The sequence below is a fragment of the Cyclopterus lumpus genome, chromosome 10, assembly GCF_009769545.1.
Source record: "Cyclopterus lumpus isolate fCycLum1 chromosome 10, fCycLum1.pri, whole genome shotgun sequence".
Taxonomy (NCBI): domain Eukaryota; kingdom Metazoa; phylum Chordata; class Actinopteri; order Perciformes; family Cyclopteridae; genus Cyclopterus; species Cyclopterus lumpus.
The window spans coordinates 2,385,040-2,394,117 of NC_046975.1; positions in this window are offsets into that span (position 1 = coordinate 2,385,040).

Sequence of the window (9,078 nt, forward strand, 5' to 3'; positions counted from 1 at the left end):
TAAATGTAGACTTTATACTCATACATAGCCAGATTCCTCCACTTTATTTTTTGGTAAATTAATGGACGATACAGAATAAAACCTAATTGTGTTAATTTATTGACTTTTTTCCCCGCTTTGACTCAGGCTCTTTTTTAAAGATGAATGTGCACAGCCCTTCTATATATATATATATATATATATATATATATATATATATATATATATATATATGTATATATATATATATACATATATATACACACACACACATATCTTACATGCATTAATATCTCTTCTTGCACTGACTGATATGGTTCTGGGTCAGGCTCAGGCCTCTTTGTCAGACCACAAACTAAACATGTGTTGGGTGATTTGGTGCAAATATTGTGAAATAAGTGAAACTATATTTGCGTGTATTTGTTACACTTGTTTTTATAGCAGGTTCCCCGGCAGTTTTCTGGAAGATGTTTGGCATTACTATATTTTTGCTGTGCTTAACATTTATTCAAAGAGTTTAAACTAAAACACTTTCATATTTGTAGGGCTCATTCAATAGTATAATTGCACTTAACATCTTGGGTCACAATATTTTGTTCATTTTTGTTAATCTACATCCAATCCACCTCTTGAGGTGGAACAACATGATCCACAGTTTTTGTCTAAAATGTTCCAGATCTCTGCGTTAATGTTTGACAAACCCAAATGCAGCATTTTGTCCAGATTAAAGATAGGATTTAATTTTCAAAGTCTGAATCCAAATCTTCAGCATCAGGATTCTTGGGACCTGCTTTGAAATTAAAAAAACAAATTCAGATCAGAGCAGAATTTAATCCAATCCTGAATCAGTTTGACGTCCGGGATAAATCCTTCAAAGACATATTGTTGAGCCTTCTGTCTGCTCTCGCTCAAATTGTTTATTTGTAAAAAAAGAAAAAAGAAAATAGATCATATCCATTTAGGGTGTGCAATTAGTGACAGTGCCCACACTGTCACTAATTGCACACCCTGAATGAATATGATCTATTTTCTTTTTTTGGGCTTCAATGTAACGCAGAGCTGACAGGCTGTAATCAGTTTATTTACACAATGGGTGGAACATTAAAGAGTTAAATAACTGCAGAGAATATTGAGTCAACAAATTGTCAATTATATAATTTACATTCATATGAATAGACACATGAACTAATGATAATCATAAAGTTTTTACGACGATAAAAAAAGTGTAAAATGTGTTCATAATGTGAGAACAGGAAAAGTATTCCACGTAAACAACACAGGACTGAATGCATAAACATGTTACTGATTTCATACACACCAACCTGCATGCACATATGAATACAGGGAAAACTAAATACTAAATGAGGTAATCAAAAAAGCCTTTCTACACAAATACATTTTGATTTAAAAGAGGATACCAATCTTTCAAAAATAAAAGCGAAAATTGAAGTGAAGTATTAAAATACTTTTTAGAATAGAAATAACAAAATGAAAATAATTTCTAATAAAACTGTGCTACTATGAACATGAAAGTGAAGAACTCATATTAAATAAAACTCTTTCCAAGGTCAAGACTGAACCTTCAATCCCCGTTAAGATGTTTTGAGTGATTTACTTCTCAAATCACTGCTTAATTTATATGTTTTAAAGTTGTATTCGTCAACATCCTTTTTATTAATGGAATACCAATAAATTTGACTTTCACTACAGTACTGCATTTAAATAATATCTACTTTATAATATACAGAGGAAAAGACACGCACACAAGGACACACACAGACACACTCATGGACACACGCACAAACACTCACACACAGGGACACACACACAAACACATACACACACAAACACACACACACACACACACAGGGACACACACACAAACACATACACACACAGGGACACACACACACAAACACACGCACACACACACACACAGGGACATACACACAAACACACACGCACACACACACAGGGACACACACACAAACACATACACACACAGGGACACACACACAAACACACACACACACACACACAGGGACACACACACAAACACACACGCACACACACACAGGGACACACACACAAACACATACACACACAGGGACACACACACACAAACACACAGGGACACACACACAAACACACACGCACACACACACACAGGGACACACACACAAACACACGCACAGACACACACACACAAACACACAGACACACACACACGCAGGGACACGCAAACACGCGATCACACACACACACACAAACATTCACACACACACAGACATTCACACACACACAGGGACACACACACAGACATTCACACACACACAGACATTCACACACACACAGGGACACACACACAGACATTCACAAACACACAGGGACCCTTATGTTGCACACTCTGCTTATGCTGTCACTCTAACAACTTCATTCACGCTGGCGACATTCTGCACATTCACGGGTATTCACACACACACACACAGGGACACACACACGCCACACGCACACACACACACACACATACACACACACAGACACACACAAACACAGATATTCACGCACACACAGGGACACACACACGCACATGCACACACACACACACACACAGGGACACACACAAACACAGATAATCACGCACACACAGAGACATTTGCACACAGGGACACACACACACAGATATTCACACACACAGATATTCACACACACACAGGGACACACACACACACACACACACAGATATTCACACACACACACAGGGACACACACACACACAGAGACATTTGCACACAGGGACACACACACACAGATATTCACACACACAGATATTCACACACACAGATATTCACACACACACAGGGACACACACACACACAGAGATATTCACGCACACACAGAGACTTTTGCACACACACACACACACACACACATTTGCACACACACACACGCACACACACACACAGGGACAACCATTTGCTGGCCAAGAAAAGGGACAGTGATCCTCTCCAGTTGTTTACATGAATAAACAACTGACAGAGCTAGCTGCACCTCCCGGCTCCTGTAAACCCAAAATATGAAACCACGGAAGCAATACATGAAAATGATATTAAAAACAAAGAAAGGCCAGGCGAGGTTAAGCCCATCTAAAGCGGCCCACTCAGAGTACTGATGCGTTCTGCGAGAGGGAATTGGATATCATTGGAAAGAAATCAGAGGGGCGAGAGGCATGAGAAGTGAATGAGTGACCAATGTGAGGCACGGAGGACTCAAAGGTCAGAGGTCAATCTGTGCTTGATTAGATCAACTGTATCATCTCCATCCAACCCTTATCTGGGACCGCTTATCCTATTCAGGGTTGCATAGTGGGGCGGGGGGGAGGCCGAGTAGACCTGGACCGGTCGCCAGGCTCGCAATGTTTTTGGGGTTCTGTGACCAGCCTGGATGACTGGAGCCTATACAACCTGTGTGTGTGTGTGTGTGTGTGTGTGCGTGTGTGTCTGTGTGTGAGATAGCGGCTAGTTTTCATATCCATGCGGGTGTTCAATGGTCCCTTAAGTGCTTGTCACGCTCGCGTAGGCGCTTACTCAGGCGATCCCCGAGGGAGAGCACTCAAAACCAAACAACAAACAGCAGAGGAAGAAGAGAGACCGAGTAAAAAAAGCACAAAAAAACAACAAACACACACACACACACACACACACACACACGTGCTTGATACAAAGTAGAGCAAATGGAGGAGTAAAGTGACGCCATAAAAGATGCATCAACCCCCCCCCCTCTTCCCCCACTCCTCCTCCTCCGCCCCTCCATCTCCATCCTGTTATTTCGCCCGGAGGTCTGCCTGCCTGTCACTCTCGTATGAGTTCTGACGCCTGTCAGTTTGTAAAAAAAGCTAAATGAAATAAGTGGCGGCGGTTAATATTCTTACTGCGGTGTAAATCGACGCAGCACTTTTATGAGCCTGTGTTGTGTTTCATTTCAATTCTTTATTGGCTTCAGCCACAGTTTCAGTAGATGCCCGTTGTTTATTGCCTCCTGACAACCTCGGTCCTGATGCATTGGTCAGTGGGGCATTTTTCCGTTGCCCATAAATTCCCTGTGTTGTTCTTCAAGTCACGCTGTCTCATTCCACAGCGCCACAGTGATGGATAGGAGCCTGAGCCTGTTATGAATACACTGTTTGCTAATAGTTCCCCACTTCTGTCTCTGTGCTTCGTGCTAAACTGGACCTCTTGTCCACGACTATCCACTTCGCTGAAAAGCGAGGTTTATTGTCAAATGCTCGCCCACTGCATGCTTGAAATGGGGCTCGGACCAGCTGGTGGCTTCCAATTGACTTTGCTAAGCCCCTCCCTCAGATCCACTCCTTCCTCAGCATCCGCTCTAAGGCACGGGAGACCTTTCAGCGCTGTGTATGGAAAATGCACGTCTGACAGCAGATATCCTCAAAGTTGAGATGTAATTATTTCTCACCTTCCCGAAGCCAAAAGGTGTCGGACATGATCCGGCAGTGTGGCCGCCGCATCCACCGTGTGGATCAAGCCAACGATGGGTGGGGAATATCCCGGGGCACTTTGAACAGACGGGAATCAGGATAATGTTGTTATATGTTCGATATTGGAAGCTGCAGGAAGTCGTAACTAACCGTTGACTTAGCTTTGAAACAACCCTATTGGCTGTTTGTGTCACCTGAGTGGTTAAGACCTGGGCCGTCTGTCACTCGCATCAATATCTCTCACTGGTTTTGTTGAAAATGCCGTATTGAGGTGCTGGGTGCGAAAAGCTTGACATGCCTAGCAACAGTAACCAAGGTAATAAATCCCTTGTTACGCTCATCAGAGGGCCGTTTGTTCAGCTTGTTGTGGCGAGCCTGTGCATATCTAAAGCACATGGATCAATACTGGAGAAGAGGAGCGTGCTGACACAGGGGTTTAGAGTGTTTCAGTGCACGTTTTGTTGCCATGACACTGAGTCTATTGTCATTGGGTGACCATCAGGAACCCTTTCCTTGTGTTTGGATCATACTGAACATATGAATCAAGTGCAGAGTTATGATTCATGCCAGAGAGTTGAGATGTGAGTGTCTATTGAGCTGTGTGCGCTGTGACTGTTGTGAGTGACGTTGGCTGCCATCCTCCCGAAGGGGCCAGTTACCTTTCAAACCCGCCAGGGGAGCGTGTGATAAAAGAGAGGGGCACTCTTTAAAGAGGCCGAGAGAAAAACATGTCAGCGCTTCACACAACTTTAAATGGTCTTGTTTTCCTCTTGGAAGGTTTAAATTCAAAATGTCCACACAACATGGCCCATTGTTGCGGAACATTGTTACTGCTATGCCACAGTTATACTTTCCCATGCTGTTTTATGCCCTGGCCAACTAAACGGTGTTTGTTATTTACTGGCTGTACAGCAGCTCCACGCTGGTAATACCTGGTAATACCTGGTAATACCTGGTAATACCTGGTAATACCTGCTATCTCTGATGATCTCTGCAAAGACCTCCCGTCCCCAAAGATCCCATCTCGTAGGATTTTAGGACAATCTCATTGTTTTTTGTGATGCACTCAAAGCAATGAAAGGGTCCATGGTTTTGATATTGGTATGTTTATTATTAGACACAGCAGAGTTTATGATTTGCAGCAGATTACAGACGGGTAATCTAGTTCTATTAATTTTGCTCAACGAGGAAAATCTCTTTTGAATAAGCCGAGCAGACGACTTATGAAGAATACCTGCTGTCAGATTCATGCCGAGGACCAATTTGGTCTTATTGGGCGATATAGGAAGCATGTCTTAACTTGTTGACGCTGGTGTTCTGAATACGCCATGTTCTCAGTAAATCAGCACGGACACCTCAGCGAGGGCGCTCTGGCGGATGGAGCCTGAACACTGTCCAGATGCTGCAGCGGTGGGATGAGATTGCCAGGCAGGAACTAGAATTACTCTGAAAGCTAGAGGGACATGAAAGAGCAACTACATGCTATATGTGTCAATAAATGAATGAATAGTTAAAGTGCCATGCACGATAATGTTATAAACACTGTATATTAATAAAACGTAATTCTGTTAATCCAAAATAACTAATATCACAGTGTTTGGGTAGCAAAATGAATTAGTATGCTACATTTAATGTAATCAATAATATAACCCCAAAATGTAATTTCAGGGGATCTGCAAAGCTGTTACAATTCAGTTATTTATTTAAATGCCATATATCAATATATTCAATCCCGACCAAACTGGTGGACCGATCAACACTGCTGCACCGAGAGCCTAACTGTCGGCCTTTCTTGTTGAACCTACACATTGCACAACCCAGGAGGTTGTCTGACTCTAAACTGCCCAGAAAACCCTAACCTGATGGTTAGTTCCACGAAACCCTCTGAGAAGCCGTCATTGAGTCGGGAGAAGAGCAGAAAGAGCTCTTCCGTGGAGAAAAGCCTTCAATGCTGTTCTTTACGCTTCTTTTAATGCAGCAATAATCGCCATGGCAGCATCAATGCTAACCTCTCAAGGCGCTGACATTTAGAACAAACAGTCACCTCTCCAAGTCGTCACATACACCTAAGCCCCGCCCATAGCTGCCTGATCTTGGAGCTTGACTAGATGGATTTGTGTGTCACATGTGATCCTGTGATTCTTGTGTGATCTTCTGATTTTGTAAGAATCCAGCTGCCGTGCAGAGTAAACCTAACAACCCTTTTAAAAGTTACTACTGAGAGTATAATCCAGAAACATCTATTACGAACTTCAATCCAAGTATGTCCAAAAAACTAGCCCGAAGAGAAACTGTAGTGATGCTCATTGTGTGTTCCAGACCGGGCTTGTTTCTGTGTGGTGTGATATCTTGTTAACGGTCCTGACGGGCTGCACGAGTGTTCTGGAAAGTTTCACGGCTGACCGAACTGTCTAAGCATTGATCTCTGCAACCCCAATCCCTTCCATCCCGGTTCCAACAATCAATACGACTTTCTCAGACACGCACATGCACTACACCCACTCTGCCCCTGACACATGCTGCATTTTCTGCACGCTCTTTTAAAATAATCTGTCATTTGGCTTTTCTCCCTTTAGCTTTTCCGTCTCTTGTTTTCTGCTGATTGTTTAACAGGAAACAAAGACAGCAGCCACCGGGGGAGGTGGTGAAACAGCCGCTCTGCTCTGCACTCAGTTATCCACAAATGTACTTTTCATTTCATGTCTCCCCCTCAAAAGACTAAACTCATGGTTTGTTGCTGTGCTGTTAATGTCTGCCTGTTACTCTACCCCCTCTTGGCGGAGAGCAAATGCCAATCCGAATCCACCCGTTTTTATTTACTTAGCTCAGCAGCGGTGAAAAACGACCTCTGCTCTCCTTCCAGTACAATTGGATGGGAGGCAAAGAGCTGGACACTCAGCTCACAGGACATTACTGGATCCCAGCAGCAAGAAGGAAATCAGTTTGACCATGGAAAGCAGTGTGGCGGCCGATTGGACAGCCATTGGCTTTCATCCCCAGGGAGAGAAGATACTTATCAGAGCCAGGGAACCACTGGCAGGAGCTGGGGAAGAGCTTTGGATTCTCCGCTCGTGGCCACACAGATTAGCGCCCTGGGAGAGCTGAGAGCTGCTTTTTCCATTCGGGCTTTGCAAACTGTTTGTTCTTCTGGGGGAAAAAGAAGAAAAAAATGATTGTGGTCAACATGGACGAGGTGTGGGGACACTCTAAATCCAATGCATTTGGGCGAAAGATGTTTCGGACCCTTTTTTGTTCCTGTACACACATCAATTAGAGCAGCTGGAGATCTGTGGCAAAGGATATGTGCACTTAGTAAAACTCACGTAATTAAGAGAATCTGTCAACAATGTGTTTGGCCACTGTGGCAGTCCTTAACATGTGACTGTTGTATAATTATAATATGCTTTTGCAACAACAGCAGTATTGTGTAACGTAATGGGAATCCATTTTAGATGATCTAAAAACAGCCTAATGTTGATACTGAAGGTATCAGCGAAACATTCACTAACACCATGAAGCATCCCCTTGTGGCAGAATGATTGCATTATTTAGTGGTTTACTTGGTATTTTTTTCAATGTTTAACCAAATCACAATTTTTTCCCAATGGAAAATATCTACGAGGTATTTGAATATAAATCCATTTGATGTCACTTTATACTTCGACTTGACAGATACTGCTACAATTCAATTCAATGTGTATCGCTTAATATCACAAATATGCCTCAGAGGGCTTTACAATCTGTACCACATCCTCACATAGAAAAGGAAAATCTCCCCCCAAAAAATCTCAGAAGAAACCTCAGGAAGAGCAACAGAGGAGGCATCAAACAGAGGACTCTGCATGGTTTCCTAGTTATGAGTCTTACCGAGTCCCCGTTCATATGGAATTGATTGGAAGGACTATCTCTCCAGCTAAAAGCCTTTCTGAAACGTGTTCCAATCAAGGTTAACAGGCAGGGCCTCGCAAGGGTGATGTAACCACACAATCAGCGCATGTCATCGATCCCAATGGGGGTCAGTCTCCGTAGATATGGAATATGTAGGAATGGAGTCTCTCCACTCAGAGAACCTGGGTTACTCATGTAACCATGCGACAAGCGCTGTGCGATGGAGGCTTCAGGCAGCGGCTTACAGGACATTTGGACTGCAGTTACTAATAACCATTCCATTCATACTACACTATTATTATGTTTTTTAAATTTTAACATTCCATCCACTGAAAGTCAAATGAAAGAAAACTGTCCAGAGTGAGCAGCTCATTAAGTCAGTTGACCCTACAGTCTCCGGGTCGTTTAGTATCTTCATCATCAGAGTCTCTGTGTTCGTATGTTTGGTCGAAAGGACGAGTTACAGTATTGAATTAGTACAACAAAAAATGAGAACATGTTACAGGTGGCACTAGATCCTTTTAATTTCATAAGATTCTAGCAAAATCGGTCTTCATGCAGACATTGTAGGAATAGTAATTTAATTGGTTGGAAAACAGTTAGCACATAAACATTCAATAACACAATCCCATGTATTATTCAGTGATTTGTATTATAGTCAAATGTCATTTATTGTGTGGTTTCCTAAAACATATAGGACCACCATGTTTCCT